Source organism: Aegilops tauschii, chromosome 6 (genome assembly GCF_002575655.3).
Source record: "Aegilops tauschii subsp. strangulata cultivar AL8/78 chromosome 6, Aet v6.0, whole genome shotgun sequence".
NCBI lineage: Eukaryota > Viridiplantae > Streptophyta > Magnoliopsida > Poales > Poaceae > Aegilops > Aegilops tauschii.
In genome coordinates, this window is record NC_053040.3 from 279,596,692 (window position 1) to 279,614,622 (window position 17,931).

Below are 17,931 nucleotides of genomic sequence, written 5' to 3' on the forward strand. Positions count from 1 at the left end.
AAGTAGCAAGCCGAGACCTGTACGCCAAGGACCTGTTCGCGATGGTGGGTGCGCTTTCATAGGTGGGACCGGTCTCGGGCTGCATCGTCGTGAGCACCGGTTCCGCCACATCATCTCCTCCAAGAAGCAAGGCGCGAGACCTGTCCGGGGCGCCATGGACCTGTCCACCGTGATCGTAACGCCATGGACCTATGCACCGGAGAGACCTGTTCGTCATGGACTTGTCTCGGGCTACGTCGTCGCGAGCTCCGGCTCCGCCATGTCGTCTCGTCTAGGAAGCAAGGCGCGAGACCTGTTCGGGGCACCATGGACCAGTGCACCAGTGACCTTTTCGCCGAGGACCGGTGCATCGGAGTCTGTACACCGTGATTGGAACATCATGGACCTGTTCATCGAGACCTGTTCGCCATGATCTGTGCGTCGCGACCTGTTCGTCGGGGGCAGGTAGGCCGCCGTGGTGGAGCACCAGGGCTAGCGGTTGGGCTGCGTCGTTGGCGAGCTCCGGCTACTCCTGGGTCATCTTCAACCAAGAACACGACGCTTGAAGACGAAGAGCTTGACATAGACAAAGTCTGACGGTGTCGGTGTAGACTCCTGGTCCGGTGAAATCGCCTCCGGCGACGACGGCGGGATCGGGTACGTACTCTCCGTGTATAGTGCATGCATGCTGGATGTGAGGGAGAAACAGAAGAAAGAAAAATTAGACAATCATCTCACCATAGGGGAACGTGAGCTTCATGTTCATGTTGCTGCCACCGGGGTTCCTTGCAGTTGTACAAGCCGGCCGGATGGATGCGTGAGGTGATGTTGCGGCCGCGTGGGTTCTGGGCGTGCGTGAGTTCTCCTTTCGCGTGAGTTGTGTTCTTCTGGGTGCCAAAGTCCTTGGTATTTATAGGGAGGAGTCAAACCCTCTGGGTCGCACGTCGGCACAAACCTTCCGATATTTGGGGTTTCTATCTTAAAAATTGCCTTTCTATGCCATCGTTCTTCTTGCCCTGCACGGCTGCAACACAAATCATAACATACCTAGCTAGCTAGCTCCAGACCGAACGTGTGATTCTTCGGGAGATCAAAACATGCCATGTCCATGTATACCTGTTTAATAACACCAAAGGAAAATAACACGTAAAACCCATACATGTATCCAAACTAGCGTTTGTATTGGTTCAGTTATAGACAAAAAGGCAAGTTAACCAAGTATTGTACGGGTGTTCAGGTATACGTACACCGGTAAGCTTGCCGGCCGGCCGAGATACCCGAATACGTATATACGTATCAAGTCTAAGCAAAGCTAGCCACGTACATGCAAACCTTCTTTTTCTTGAACATGCATGCATAAGGTAAGTGCATATGATAATAAAAAAATCTCACGTATAATACTCTTTTTGCCGATGAATAATGAGTCGCCCTCGGACATCTTCCTACAAGGCAAGTTCAGCTTCCAATTTTTATACAAGGAAGCTACATCTTCAACGTAGACCAAAGCTCCCGGTCGATGCTATTTCTTGACGCATCCGACCAGGGCTCTCGCACGGATCTTGCCATGTAAACATCATATGAGCTCCTTTAAAGATGAGACCCTGGGCAGCGTCTCAAAGCACACAAATTCGCCCATTGTCGACGACACGTCCTATTAGAAGACAAACAAAAGGTACAATTTCGTTACCTATCCACAAGCCAATGCATTGCTTTACGTATGCACGTCTTGAATACATGCAAGCAAAACATGTGTTTCTTGGTCTCCTGCTAATTTTGTATTTGTTGTCTTCCCCCGTGTCATCAGGATACTATGGGAAAGAGGTCTGGGTGGAGTCAAGATGCTGACGGATCGACGAGTGGTACTAAGAAAAGCAAAGGTGACTCGACTCCTCCCCCACCGCCGAGCAGGTCGAAAGGTAGCTCTAGCGGTGTGGAGTATATGCGCTTGACGCCTCCGCTGCCGAGTGCACCACGGTCTTCGCGACATCAACCTAGCCGCAACTCCAAAAATTCTAACAGGACGGTCCTCTCCCTTGACGTTGATGCTCCGCCACTAGGGACCCTGGAGGTAAAGAAAATAGTAATAATACCAGTAACAAATAAAACTTGTATGAATGTATTTCTTCCTTTAATCCCGTGTATATCCTGTGTGCATGCAGGACAAGCTCGAAGATGTGTTGCCGCACGTGCCTATGACTCGCGGCGTGGAGCGACTCCTAAACGAGGTGATGGAAGGCATGGACCAAGACGATCTGGTCACCAAATCGGCACCTCCAGCTGGGTCTAGTTCGGCGGTGAAACACACATCACCATCAGCGAGTGATCCAGCTGCGAATTCTTCAACTGTGGCAGGGAACGATCTCATTGCCAAATCCACCTTCCTGGTGACAAAACCTGCTTCTCTAGCAACATCAACCGGGACCACTGAAGCAAACAAAAAGGGTCACCAGGAGCTAACAACAACAAAGACGATGGGGTGACTGTGAATAGGCCAAGATCGTCTGTTTTTGGTACGTGTATACTATCCCAGCCCTCTTGCATATTATTTCTATCTTTTTTTATATGCTTTCTTGACTCTTTTTTTTCAGATGTCACAAACAAGTCAACTAAATTAGAAGGCTTCTACTCCCTTGAAGCAACGGAGCTCCAGGCAATACTTGAGAGACACCAGAACATCCTTGCCGGAGAAAGTACTCTACTGGAGAAGCTCAAAGTCCCTCTAGCTAACAACATCTCGATGCCAAGCCTTGTCCTCCCACCCGGAACAGCAGCAAAGTATATCTCGATAGGACTCAAAGATGTACAAGAGGCACTAAGGGAGCAGCCGATCAATGAGGAGCTAACCATAACTAGAATAGAGGTCTGTGATAAGTATGTGGAAGATCTCGCCAGACCTTGAGATTCTGATTCGCCACCTTGAAGCAGTGGTGGCTCGTCTGGGCGGAAAGGGTGGTCTCACCACTTCCCACACATCGGCACCCGCGCCGGCGCAAGTGTCATCTCTGCTGGAGAAGCTCGATGCAGCTCATGCGGGGATCACTCAAGGACTTCGCCGCCTTGAGAAGGAAGGGCCCCGCCTAGAGGGACACCTTGCCAACCTTGCCTCCATCTGCAACAGACAAAATAAGTTGGCTGAAGAACATTGGACGCTTGCCAGCAAACATCAACAGCTTGTCGAGGAGTACAAGGCCCTCTGCGAGAAGGAAACCGAGATGGCGACACTAGCTGAAAAGCGCACAGGTGTCCTAGCTGACATGATGACTTCTAGCTCCTGCCATCTTGAAGCTCACGAGGATGCCATTCGGACTTCTTCAAAGGTGGCCGAGTCGTACGAAAGACACCGTGCAGTGGCCACTGCCTTCCTGGCCGCCGGGGGAACACTTCCGGAGATCGCTACAGTCCTCGCGTACAAAGCTTCTGAGTGAGGGAGCGGACTAGAGATCATGGTCTACTCTGCAAAAGCTGCACTTAGTTCAAATAGATTTTTTTGTATCTTAGTTAAATATAAACTGTCCTAGCTCGTCCAAAACAAAGATTGCTTAGTCCCAGCGAATTTTTGTATGATCGATCAATAAAATGATGGCTTTTGTGATATATCTCTTTTTAACTTTTACTCGCCGGGTCCGTCGTCGCGGCCACCACGTATAACCGAGGTATATATCTCCGTTGTACATATTGCCGCCTTTATGCATGCATGTATGTGCGTAGGCAGCCAGGCACATATGTGTACGTGTTACATTGTCAAACTTGCCTCTGTATAGTCTGCACTACGATTTCATGCATGCATGTGCATATACCAGTACGTGCGTGCATGTGCCATGCAATGGTATTTTGCCTTTGCATCAAAACTTCTCTTTGTACGTATAGCCTGCGTCAAAAATTCATCAATAAAAGGAAATTATTATTTTATGCAATAGTGTACAAAAACCCCTCGAACAGTCGTCGGGGTCATTAGGCAAGGCACTCCTCCACTCGTCGACGTCGATCTCCTCGTCCTCGGGGCCCACCTCGACGCCCTCAGCGCCGCTGTCACCGCCGCCTTCGACCTCGTCATCGGAGGAGAGCGCGATAACCTCGCCGCCCTCTACGCTGCCATCCTCGCCGCCTTCCACCTCGTCATCGGAGGAGAGTGCGATAACCCCGCCGCCCTCCACGCCAAAAAAGATCGCCCGCTCCGCCTCCACGAGCTCCGGGTGCTACCGACGGAGCTCTTGCATGTAGGCCTTGTCAGCGGCCTCGGCCTCGAGGCGCTCCCACGCCTCACGGTCCTCCCGTGCCATAGCCGAGCTCACCACCCTGGCTTTGGCGGAACGAGGTCGACCGGACGTGTGCCGAAGGGGAAATTGAGCCTAGCCGCCGCGCCATGGTAGCGGACCTGCCAGCGGTCGTACTCCATGGCTGCGAGCTCGGCCGTGTGGAAGCTACCGAGCCACCAGCGGGTGTGGGTCTCCCGATCTGTAATCTCGGTGACCCACGTCCCCCACCGCCACCGCCGGACCCCGGGGTAGGATCTCGTCGGCTACCGGGTCTGAGGGAGGACGGGGAAGTCCTCGAACCGGCATAGGGGCGTGGCGGCGGGCGGATCGGGGGACCAGCAACGGCGGAACGAGCTCGCAGAGTACGACGGGGACACCTCGGCGGCCACCTCGCCGGCGTCGGGTGAAAAGGCCGCGATAAACCTCTTTTTGGCAATTGGCTCCTCGAGCTCCCCGGCACACAATCAGAGGTTGAGGACGGAGGCGCCGGCGATGGCGGCGACCTACCAATGGTTTCGAGGGTGGTGTGTGTCTGTGTGAGCGGAGGTTTTGGGGAGTGTGTGTTGTGTGTGTTGGGGAGGAGGTGGTGTTTAAGGAAATACCGCGACAACTAAAAATTTTACTAGGCGGGAGTAACAAGGCGGGGCTACTGAAAATTTGGATCAAGGGCGAGCAGATATTTTTGAGACTGCGAGGGATACAGAGGCGGGAGTAAAATGCCGGGGCTACTGAAAATTTGAATCAAGGGACTGAATCAGAGCGGGAGTAACAGACATCGCACACAGTCCACACATACTAATCATGTGCTATCAAACATTAAAACCTTCCAGGAGGTAGATATTTTCGAGATTACGAGGCAGTAATATTTTCGAGATTGTGAGGGACGCAGAGGCAGGAGTATTTGGGGAGCGAGCTAGTGTGCTTGACACGCCGACTATGTACTGTAGCCGACGCACCTTCTCGTGTAAGCCATAGGCGCACTATACACCGACGGTGCTCCAGGATATTTTCTGCTGCATCTCACACGGTTGGTGACAATAAACTATGTGGGATCTACTTGATTTTTCATCTTGATTTGAATTACGTAATGGGGTCACAGCGGCAATGGACGGTTGAAAGATCGTGGATGTCGCCTAGAGGGGGGTGAATAGGCGCTTTAAAATAATTACGGTTTAGGCTTGAACAAATGCGGAATAAACCTAGCGGTTAATTTGACAAGCACAAAACCTACAACAACTAGGCTCACCTATGTGCACCAACAACTTATGCTAAGCAAGATAAACAACTAAGTGATAGCAAGATATATGACAAGAAACAATATGGCTATCACAAAGTAAAGTGGATAAGTAAAGGGTTCGGGTAAGAGATAACCGAGGCACGCGGAGACGACGATGTATCCCGAAGTTCACACCCTTGCGGATGCTAATCTCCGTTTGGAGCGGTGTGGAGGCACAATGCTCCCCAAGAAGCCACTAGGGCCACCGTAATCTCCTCACGCCCTCGCACAATGCAAGATGCCGTGATTCCACTAAGGGACCCTTGAGGGCGGTCACCGAACCCGTACAAATGGCAACCCTTGGGGGCGGTCACCGAACCCATACACTTTGGCAACCCTTGGGGGCGGTCACCGGTACCCGTCAAATTGCTCGGGGCGATCTCCACAACCTAATTGGAGACCCCGACGCTTGCCCGGAGCTTTACACCACAATGATTGAGCTCCGAACACCACCAACCGTCTAGGGCACCCAAGCACCCAAGAGGAACAAGCTCAAGGGCACCAAGCACCCAAGAGTAATAAGCTTCTCAACTTGTAACTTCCACGTATCACCGTGGAGAACTCAAACCGATGCACCAAATGCAATGGCAAGGGCACACGGAGTGCCCAAGTCCTTCTTTCTCAAATCCCACCGAAGCAACTAATGCTAGGGAGGAAAATGAGAGGAAGAACAAGAAGGAGAACACCAAGAACTCCAAGATCTAGATCCAAGGGGTTCCCCTCACATAGAGGAGAAAGTGATTGGTGGAAATGTGGATCTAGATCTCCTCTCTCTTTTCCCTCAAAAACTAGCAAGAATCCATGGAGGGATTGAGAGTTAGCAAGCTCGAAGAAGGTCAACAATGGGGGAAGAACACGAGCTCAAAAGATAAGGTTCATTGGGGAAGAAGACCCCCTTTTATAGAAGGGAAAAAATCCAACCGTTATGTGCTCAGCCCGCACACGAGCGGTACTACCGCTCCACGAGCGGTACTACCGCTCTGGCGGAAGAAGCAGGGAAAAGGAGCAACCAAACATGAACCTTGGGGCGGTAGTACCGCTTATAAGCGGTACTACCGCGCACCCCAGCGGTACTACCGCTGGAGGAGCAGAACACGGGACCAAAAATGCAGTAGCGGTACTACCGCCCGACCGGAGCGGTACTACCGCTTACAGGCGGTACTACCACCCATCGGGGCGGTACTACCGCTTATAGGCGGAATTGCCGTGCCTTACTGCCGTGCAACTACTGCAAAACTCGACACGAAAAATGCAAGACCCAAAATCGAGGCGGTACCAGCGCGGAACCGTAGCCGTACTACCGCTTATGACCATAGGCGGTACTACCGCTTTGGACAGCGGTACTACCGCTTGGGGCGATAAGCGGTACTGCCGCTCTGGCCGCGGTACTACCGCTAGGAAACCAAAACTGCCATAACTTCTGCATATGAGTTCCGAATTGAGCAAACTCAAGCTTGTTGGATTGAGAAAGACGAGTAGCATCAAAACAGCGACATAAGCTCCAACCGAGAAGAATCGGCATAACCTCCAACATCGAAAACATCATAGAAGATGCGAGTGAACTCCGTTTTCGATGAACTCGAGCTTGTCATCAAGATGACCATAAGCTCCAAAACTCACAAAGAGAAGAACCAAACAAGAACCAACAAAGATGATGCAAGGATGCAATGGTTTGAGCTCTCTATGAACGATACGATCAAGCTACTCATCGAGAGCCCCCCTTGATAGTACGGCAATCGATCCTATAACCCGGTCTCCCAACTACCATCATGAGACCGGTAAAATAGAAAACCTATCAAGAGCAAACCTTTGCCTTGCACATGGTCCACTTGAGCTAGATGATGACGATCTTGACTCCCTCAAGTTGGACCACCTTTCTTGGTTGTGTTGGCTCGATGAAGACTAGTTGATTGCTCCCCCATACTCCACTATGGGTGAGCCACTCTTCCGCACATCTTCACAAGTCCATTGTCACCACAATGGACGGCAAGCTTCAAGCATTTGATCTTTTCATGATGCTTCACTTGAACTTGCACACTGCAACCTAACCCCACAAAGAACTCTCACGAAGATCATGGGTTAGTACACAAAGCGTAATTGACAATTCTTACCACACCATGGGATCGCTTGATCCCTCTCGGTACATCTTGTGCGCTTTGTGTGTTGATCAACTTGATTCACTCTTGACTTAGTCTTGATCAACCTTGACTCTTTCCAACTCTCTTCATTTGGATGATGTCTTGAAGGTAAACATGAATGATCACACAATCTTCTTCTTCAAGACATGCTTGCAATAAGCTCTACTCTCACATGACCAATCTTTGGATAATTCCTTAATAACACCTTGGTCACCACATAAACTCCTTGAAACCAACACATGGACTTCAAGAAATGCCTATGGACAAATCCTTCAAATATAACTCAAGGCAACCATTAGTCCATAGAGATTGTCATCAATTACCAAAACCAAACATGGGGGCACCGCATGTTCTTTCAATGTTTGAATTGCTAGACCTTTTATCCGCAGTGAACATGCAACTATATGTGTGTTGTAAAAGAATTAGAATTATTCAGGGTTTGTTTGGACATTTTATACATTAAACTGATTTTCTAGCCATTTCAGGTGCACAACTCAAAATTAAACTACATGCAATGCTCCGGTGCATATAAATTGGTTGAAAAATCAAATTTGTGTCCTTGGGTGCATGCTTAGGTCCCATGCAAGAAATGAGAATGAATTTCAAACACCAGGGCACTGTTGATTGCCGGCAAAACGTTGAGATACCTGGTTTTTAAATTCTAGTAAATCCAAAACTCGTCTGAAATTCATGAAACTTGGCATGGTATCATGGAGCGGCATCAACATGTAGTGATAAAAATGTTGTCCCATTTGGGGCAGGTTCGTGTATAAGCTTCTCACAAACCAGAGCTTCTCACAACAAGCCTGATGGTTTCGGTAGGGAACGTGCCACCTTTGGGGACGAAACGATATCCGTTGCCTCTTATTGCTTTCAAATTTTTTCTAGTGTCAACATAGAACAATAGGAGTGCTGTGTTAAGTTTTGGAATTTTTCGGGGTTCGTTTGGACATTTTTATACATTAACTGGGGTTTCTAGGAATTTTATGTGCATAATTCAAATTTTAAATACATGCACATGCTCCCGTGCATATAAAATGGTTTAAAAATCAAATCTGTGTCCTTGGGTGCATGCTTAGGTCCCATGCAAGAAATGGGAATGAATTTCAAACACCAGGGCATTGTTGATTGCCGGCAAAACGTTGAGATACCTTTTTTTTAAATTATAGTAAATCCAAAACTCGTCTGAAATTCATGAAACTTGGCATGGTATCATGGAGCAGCAACAACATGAAGTGGTAAAAATTTTGTACCATTTGGGGCAGGTTTGTGTATAAGCTTTTCACAAACCAGAGCTTCTCACAACAAGCCTGATGGTTTCGGTAGGGAATGTGCCACCTTTGGGTACGAAACGATATCCATTGCCTCTTATTGCTTTCAAAATTTTTCTAGTGTCAACATAGAACAACAGGAGTGTTGTGTTAAGTTTTGGAAATTTTCGGGGATTGTTTGGACATTTTTATACATTAACTGGGTTTTCTAGGCATGTTTGTGCACAATTCAAATTTGAAATACATGCACATGCTCCTCTGCATATAAAATGGTTGAAAAATCAAATCTTTGTCCTTGGGTGCATGCTTAGGTCCCATGCAAGAAATGTGAATGAATTTCAAACACCAGGGCACTGTTGATAGCCGGCAAAACGTTGAGATACCTTGTTTTTAAATTCTAGTAAATCCAAAACTAGTCTGAAATTCATGAAACTTGGCATGGTATCATGGAGCGGCACCTCACATGCCGTGGTAAAATTTTTGTCCCATTTGGGGCAGGTTTGGGTATAAGCTTCTCATAAACGAGAGCTTCCAACAACAAGCCTGATGTTTTCGGTAGGAAACGTGCCACCTTTGGGGACGAGACGATATCCGTTGCCTCTTATTGCTTTCCAAAAGTTTCTAGTGTCAACATAGAACAACATGAGTGTTGTGTTAAGTTTTGGAATTTTTCGGGGTTCGTTTGGACATTTTTATACATTAACTGGGTTTTCTAGGCATTTTATGTGCATAATTCAAATTTGAAATATCAATGGTTGAAAAATCAAATCTATGTCCTTGGGTGCATGCTTAGGTCCCATGCAAGAAATGTGATTGAATTTCAAACACGAGGGCACTGTTGATTGCCGAAAAAACGTTGAGATAACCGATTTTTAAATTCTAGTAAATCCAAAACTCATCTGAAATTCATGAAACTTGGCATGGTATCATGGAGCGGCACCCGACATGTCGTGGTAAATAATTTGTCCCATTTGGGGCGGGTTTGGGTATAAGCTTCTCACAAACTAGAACTTCTCACAACAAGCCTAATGGTTTCGGTAGGGAACATGCCACCTTTGGGGACGAAACGATATCCGTTGCCTTTTATTGCTTTCCAAAATTTTCTAGTGTCAACATAGAACAACAGGAGTGTTGTGTTAAGTTTCGGAATTTTTCGGGGTTTGTTTGAACATTTTTATACATTAATTGGGTTTTCTAGGCATTTTATGTGCATAATTCAAATTTGAAATACATGCACATGCTCCAGTGCATATAAATTGGTTGAAAAATCAAATCTGTGTCCTTGGGTGCATGCTTAGGTCCCATGTAAGAAATTGAAATGAATTTCAAACACCAGGGCACTGTTGATTGCCGCCAAAACGTTGAGATACCTGGTTTTTAAATTCTAGTAAACGTTGAGATACCCGGCGATGGCGGACGGGCGTAGCAAGCAGCCGAGTGGCGCGGATGACGACGGTGACCGAGCGGGTGGCGTCAGCGGCGCTTTTACTGACAACAAGATCTGTGCAGCTCGTTCTCCTCTACTCGAACAGATGCATAAACAGATACAGATAGTCAGATACTGACGTGTACTGTGTACATAGAATCAGGAGGTAGTTTGGTCTTTTTCTATGTTTATAAATGGAAAAGGAAAAAGGGAAATCACTAAAAGAGGAAAGTGGCATCGTAATCAAGGAGCCAACGAGCGGAGTGGCAATTCTGCGAAACCAATCTTGAAAGTGGCAATTTTGAGAAGGGAGCCACATATTGAAAGTCTCTCGATCGATCGCTAAAAGGCCCCGCGGTAAAAAAAGAAAAAAAACCGCCCGCCCGCACGACCCGCTCCTTCTCCCGCACGACCTCCTTCCCCTCCCGCGCCGTTCGCCTCCCGCAGCTTCACCGCCGCCTCGCGCCGCCGGAACCACGGGAAGCGGCCGCAGGTTGCCGGGAGCCCGCCCCCGCCGCGGGTCGCCGCCTGCCTCCCCAGCCGCAGGAGCCCGCCGCGTCGTGGGTTGCCGCCTGCCTCCCCAGCCGCGGGAGCCCGCCCCGCCGCGCCTTCGCCGCCTCCCCAGCCGCAGCTTGGCCGCCGCCACTCCGCCTCCGCCACGCCGCCACTCCGCCGGAGTCGCAAGTAAGTTTCTATCGCTGAACTCATCTATACTCACAGACCAAGCAAACCAATTTCGTAGGCACGCATACAAATAGCTGCCTTTAGCAGTGAGTTATCCGTCCAAGTCAACATATCTGTATTGTTTGATTTTTTCCATGCACTGTGGCTGTACATGATATTGGTAAATACAGTGGAGATCATGGGCTGCGACAATACAATAGAGATCATGCCGAGGCTGAAAATTTTGCTTTTTATAAAAGCAGGACAGTTAAAAAAAGTTGTTTACATTGTATCCTTCATTTATATATAAGTGAAGATTTTTATTAGCTTTTAGTATTGAAAAGCGTATACATTGATTCCTAATTTGATGCAAATAAACAAACTGATTGGACATTATTTAGCATCCAAGAAGCGGCTCACGGCGTACCAGATCCGAGGCAACACCACCGCCACCTGCAGCTTGTCCTCCTTGGTCTGATTCGCCACCCTGTATCCCCCAAAACCTCACAAGTTTGCAGGTACTGTCCTCTCTGATCAATAATCTTGTTCTTCCTCTCTGCTCCCAGGTTATTTTCTCTTATTATCTGGCAATCTCTGATGTTACTTTTGATTTTTGTAGTATCATTAGTTTCATTGTACTGATGAACATGGCAATATGCAGGGAGTGTGCATCTAGGAAGAATGACGTGAAAATAAAAGATGCATTTATTTGATGATAAGATCAGTACAATGATAATCCCAAATATAGAAACAAAGTGAAGAGGAACAATGTACTGCTCCCGTAATGTCAGGCAAATTTCTAAAAAGAAAACAGTTCAATCCTAAACTATATATTTGGTGAAGCGATTAATATAGACTTGAAATTACAAGTTTAGAATTCGCTTTAGACTTTCTAATTCAGAAGTATTTAAGTTTAAATTCAATAAGAATTCTGTACTGCCCACACTGTAAAATGTTTTTCAAGGAAGGATTGTTTACATTTAAGCAGACCACTTTTACGCCACATGGGTTGTAAATAGCCTGCCAGCAACATTATTTGTTATTTACCTTGAAGCTAAACAACATGGTGCCTTTGGTTCTTCGGGGCTGTTTGGTTGTTGCCCAGCAGCGCCACGCCAAATTGTGGGCGTCGCGGGCGCGCCAATATATTGGCAGCCAAAACGGACGCCCCTGGTTTCGCCAACGAATTGGCGTACAAGCACAGAGGAAAAGGTGGGTTCAGTTGGCGAGCCAAAACGTTGGAACCAATCCAAGCAAGCTGCGGTGTCCTGGTCAACGCCAAAATATTGGCTGGGCGTGCGACGGATCCAATCCAAACAGCCCCTTCATGTGTGCCAACTGATTTCTTATCTTCTACCTCTGCTTATTTGCATCTATCCTTAATGTTGCTTCGTTTTCATTGAGAGGCTAGACTTCATTTTGGTGCCACTACGATGATGTTTTTTTTACTATGAAGTGGAAAAAGGGGTCGGAAACTAAATATTGTTATGCCAGGTTATTTTCTCTTATTATCTGGCAATCTCTGATGTTATGGTGAGAAGTAGAAACTATTAAAGTGATGTACACAACGGTGTGAACTCTTATATCCTGTGATTTTGGACAACATATTAGACTATTCTTATATAATTAATTCCGATTACTATATTAATTTGATTCTTATAATGCTGGTCTTGCTAGCTTTCAAAGTAGGCTTCTTATGCATTTTTTTACAACAAATGCTCATGGAGCTGATATATATAGTAGTGCTCTTTGTGTTCATATTGTAGCATGCCGCATGGATTGAGCTCGAGCCTGACTCCAGCAAGCTTTCTTTTAGTTGGTCGTGCTACAGTTTTTAATTTGGTTTCAGATTTTTCAACTTGACATATATGTATTTAGCCCTCCTCATTTACTCATCTCTGATTCTTTGGGTCGTTTTAGAAGTTCTGATAGTTTAATCTATTAGCAGTACGGTGTCGATGATGCTCTACGACTAGCAGAAAAATTCTAATATACCTTTTATTTTCTTACATAGTGTTTCCTACGCTCCCGCAAAAAAAAAAGTGTTTCCTACGTGCAAACTCTGCTTTAGTGCTTATGTGTGTAAATTATTAACTCAATGTAAATCGATTTCTTCATATTTCTTTGTGCTTGTTACTGCATATTGCTTGTTTTGGACCACTGTACAAAATTGCATCTAAATTGAGACTGATACCTACTTTTCAAATTGTCAGAGATGACAAGATCCACTTTCTTTTGGAAAGGAGAAGGGAGGACAGAGAGAATCAAAACAAAGGAATGTAACCATCAACTTATTACATTTTTCCTTCAAGAACTAACATTGTTGCTGTAACACACAAAACCTGTATCGTTTTAGTAGAACATCCATTCTTATTCTCAGCCTCTCACCTGCAGTAGTACATACAAATAAATTCCTACCAGTAGGCAAAAACCATGTGAAGCCCCTAATCCTCCGCTGATATTTTTCCTAGGCAACTTCACATGGAATTAGGATCAGTTAATAAGATTATGGTATATTTTCAAATTTTCTTGCTTTATGCATGAACCTATCATCAAGATTTCAATCTCTTATATGTGCCTTTGCTGTTGTAGATTTATTGGTGTTGATTTGCAGTAAGAGGAAATGTACTGTTGTTCTCATCAATTTCTTTCATACCATGTGTATGGTTAGTTCTTAATATTCTTCATTATTCACAATACTTGAACCCACTAGGATTCATTTATTGTTATTTACCTTCAAGCACTATATATTACTGTTGTTTATTGTCCACCTTGATCCTTTGCTGATGTTTTTCCTAGGCAACTTCACATGGAATTAGGATCACTTAATAAGATTCTGGTATATTCTGCAAATTTTCTTGCTTTATGCATGGACCTATCATCAATATTTGGATCTCTTATATGTGCCTGTGCTGCTGTATATTGGTTGGTGTTGATTTGCAGTAAGAGGAAATGTACTATTGTTCTCATCAATTTCTTTCATACCATGTTATAGAAATATGTTGTTTAAATATGAAGAGGCGGATAAGTTTCTGGCTTTAGTTACTGACTATCCAGATCCGGCTTGCTTCTCAGCCATGGCCTACATTTAGAAGAAATATGTTGTTGAAATATGAAGAGGTGGATAAGTTTCTGGCTTTAGTTACTGAATATCTAGATCCGGCTTGCTTCTCAGCCATGGTCTACATTTAGAGAAGACATGTTCATATGTAAGAGATTTAAGGTCAATGATCTCCCCCTGTTGTAATGCTCATCATCTTAAATCGGACATTGCTATATATATGCACCATGGTTCATGACTGTACTTTTTTCATACGTCTTTACAAAGTTTGTCAGTATTATTATGCAGAGACAACCTGTCATGGTTCTGCGTTGATGTGTTCGTTCATTTGTCAGTTTCTTTTGCTTTGAAACAATGTTGATTGGCTGAAAGAATGGTTGCGCGTGTCTTACACGCTTATACCTACTTGAAAGTTAAATTTTATTAGCAAATCCATCGAGAACAATGTCAACATTTTACGTCTTGCTACATGAAGCTATGTACTGCAGGGTACAATAGTGTTAACATTTCCGGTGCTCATTGACAATAAGATCGAAGATGTATTTTCTTGATTGGAAATATTATACCTCAAATTTAATTCAACTGTGGTTACAATGACAACTTTATGCCTTGAATAACAAGTGATTATGTGAGTGTAGGAATTAGGACTGGTGACAACAACATGTGGAGCGGCACAACAAGTGGTGCTGTGGGGGCACCGAAGCAAGGGCAGTCAGGCAAATCCAACGGCGTGAACGTCCCTATGTATAGCTTGGGAGGGGTCCCATCGCTGACTGCGATCGCCCTATCTGGAGAAGGGGCACGTTGGTTCATGAAACAATCAACACGTCTTTATGACTCGGAATTAGGAATCCTATGCACTTTGCATCAAATTTGAATTCCCAAAAGAGTTATTCATGTTATGATAGAAATATTTATGTTTCATATTCGAGACGTGCGTTGCACGTACATGATTACTAGTTAAACTAACTAATCTGGTTAATTAGCTACTGGACCCCACTTGTCATAGATTAATTAGCTAAACTAATTAGTTTTAATTATTAAAACATTTTAGTTAGAGGAATAAGCGGTGGGGCCTGCACGTCAGTGGCTGGGGCCTGCCCAGTCAGCAGTTGACTCGGTCAACAAGGACCGTGGGACCCACCTGCCAGTGACACAGAGGGCCCAGTGGCAGGGCCACGTCGGACCGGCACCGGAGTGAGCTCCGGCGAGTCCTGTTCGCGGCGGAGGGCTCGGGCGGCCATTGGGATTCGTCCCCCGTCGTCCATTTGACGCGCGGGGCGGGGGGGGGGGGGTGCGTTCGGTCGAGGGCGATGAGCCGCATCGAACTGGGGCGGTAGCCGGGCCGGGGGCGGCCGGAGACGGCGCCGGCGACCAAAGAAGGGGCGGAGCGCGTCGGGTTCGCGTCGCAGGTGCCTATTTGGCACGCGGAACGGTGCATTCGGATGCGGGTGAGTCGCCACGTCGAGCGGTGCAAGTGGCTGGAGCGGGGGAGGTCCCGAGCATCGCCGACGATGAGCAGAAGCGACGACGGCTTCGGGCAAACGCTGGCGCGGGGCTGCGGTGCACGACGGGGCGGTCAGCGAGCGTGGGTGGCTCCATGGCGATGCACCAAGCACGACCACGTGCTCAGTGGCAGGCCATAGCGACTGTGGCTGTGACGGCGAGGTGGGCGACGACGGCGAGCTCGCGGGTGCGGCGACAACTAGCTAGAGAGGGGGGCGGCCTACTTGAGAGAGGGGAGAGGGGGAGGAGCTCACCGGGTGGGCGCACGAAGGCCCGGCGAGCAACGGGAGCGCAGTGGCGATGAATCGCGACGGCGGCGTCGCGATGGCCGGAGAAGGGGATTGGGTCGCCGGCGTTGCTGTGCTGCTCCCCGACTTGATCCAATGGCGCCAGACGAAGGGGTCGACGGCGCTGGGGCTCCCGGACAGTTCGGCGGGGTCGGAGGGACCCGGTGGCCGCGGGCTCGACCGGCGCACGGCGACGGTGGCGCTCGGGAGGAGCGAGCGCGTGAGGGAGAGGGGAACGAGCGAGGAGGAGGAGGCGGATCTGGGTCTGGCTAGGGTTTGGCAGGGGCGGGGTGGCCTTATCCGCCAGGGGAGACGATGGGGAGGCGCGGGATGGCCGGCGCGTGGCCATCGCGGCCACGGGCGGCTGGCCGTCGTCCACCTCCCCTCTGTGAACAGAGTAGGAAGGAGTGGGGTAGGTGGGCCGGGCCTCACTGTAGTTAGCAGGCCTAAGTGCATAGTGCACTTCGGCCTTTTTCTTTTCTTATCATGTTTTCTTTTTATTTAATAAACAGAGATGGGTAAGAAAATATTGGGCATGCTATTGACTTGGGAAAAATATGGGAAGGGCCCCTTTTATTCCCTAGTGATCTTAGGCAGTGCCACAAACAATTTGGAGACCAGAAGAATTCATTTGGTATTTTTCATAAATAGGATAGCATTTAAAAATGCTGAATTGCTACTGCTCATCTTTGCACAAAAGTGATGTTGTGTTCCTTAACAAATAATTGTTATGGAAATTTTGACAACTGATGAACATTTTTCCAGCAATATTTGAGGAACTTCAAACTTCACTTGAATTTGAATGTACTGGAATTTCAAATGGGATATTGAACAAACGTGATTAAGCATTGTTTGGAAAAAAATGATTAGCTTAATCATAGTGGGCTACTGTAGCATGACACTGGGGGTGTTACAAATCTCCTCCACTACAAGAAATCTCGTCCCGAGATTTAAGTGGGGAAGTAAAGAGTAACTTCGTGAGAACTGACCCTTATAGAGTTAATTATCTGGTGAACAATTCAGGGAATAAGGCAGAAGTATCTCTCGAGTTGAAACTTAATAAAACATCGAGAGCAAAGTATGAAGGTACAATAAGAAGTTACAACCGAATGGACAAACGATTGATACCTGAACAGGGTGTGAGAAAGGGGTTCAGAGCATCGGGAATAGACCATCTCTCGGAAGGTGACTCGTGACATGATATGAAGCCAAGTGTAAAGAATATTTCGGCATCAAGGTTGTACAGGAGAGTCAGGTTTCGATCCTGTGGAACTGTTGGTTATGGGCCCACCATGTGGGTTAAAAGAAGGAAAGGTGCTATTCATTTTGCACGGTCATGATAGTAAGGCATGTCAGAGGGTAGCCTGCCAGTTATGTCGGCAACAATCGTCGGTACCAAGGGCGAGGGACGAAGAGAACCATTCTCCTGCTCGTTGAACGAGGCGGACCAATAGGCAAAGTTCTCGTCCATCGGTGGCTATCGGAATGTCGTCCACAATAGTAACAGGGTCTTACTGACAGTTTGTACACCAAGGTGTTTACATAAGCAGGGAAATATTTCTGCTTATATCATAAAATTTATAAGAGAGGTTAATCAAACCAACGGAAAGGAAAATGTGCCTATCAAACTTAACAGACCAATGGAAAGGAAAATGTGTTTCACACAAGAATTAGGAGTATATCCTTCCCAAAGAAAAGCGGAGCATGATATACATGATAGGACATTAAGTGCAAAAGCATTTAAATAAGGGGCGAGCGAAGAATTAGGATATTACCCATACAACGGTGTTTGGATAATAGATCAAGAAGCATTTAGCATTTTGCTTCAAATGTTCGTGTTGATATTCGGAATACCACAGTCATGCTTCGAGATAGCACTGATATGGTGTTTCAATTAAGGATTGGGTCTGTAGATCATAAGAGATTCAAGGATCATTTCCAAGATTATCTCGGAACGTAAGGTATAACCAAACAAAATCAGGTCTATGTTGGCAGGAAGTCAAGGATGTTGTCGATGATAACACAATCATCGAGGGGGGAGGATGGTATTTCTCATCATGAATTCGAT

The 17,931-nt window shown here is 46.9% G+C and overlaps 1 long non-coding RNA gene across 1 annotated transcript; it reads left to right on the plus strand.

Moving 5' to 3' along the window:
* The first annotated feature begins 10,434 nt into the window (after nucleotides 1-10,434).
* Nucleotides 10,435-15,055, plus strand: LOC120972435 (uncharacterized). The gene is made up of 2 exons (XR_005766781.3): nucleotides 10,435-11,030; nucleotides 11,411-15,055. It is a non-coding gene; the product is annotated as an uncharacterized lncRNA (long non-coding RNA).
* Nucleotides 15,056-17,931: the final 2,876 nt, after the last annotated feature.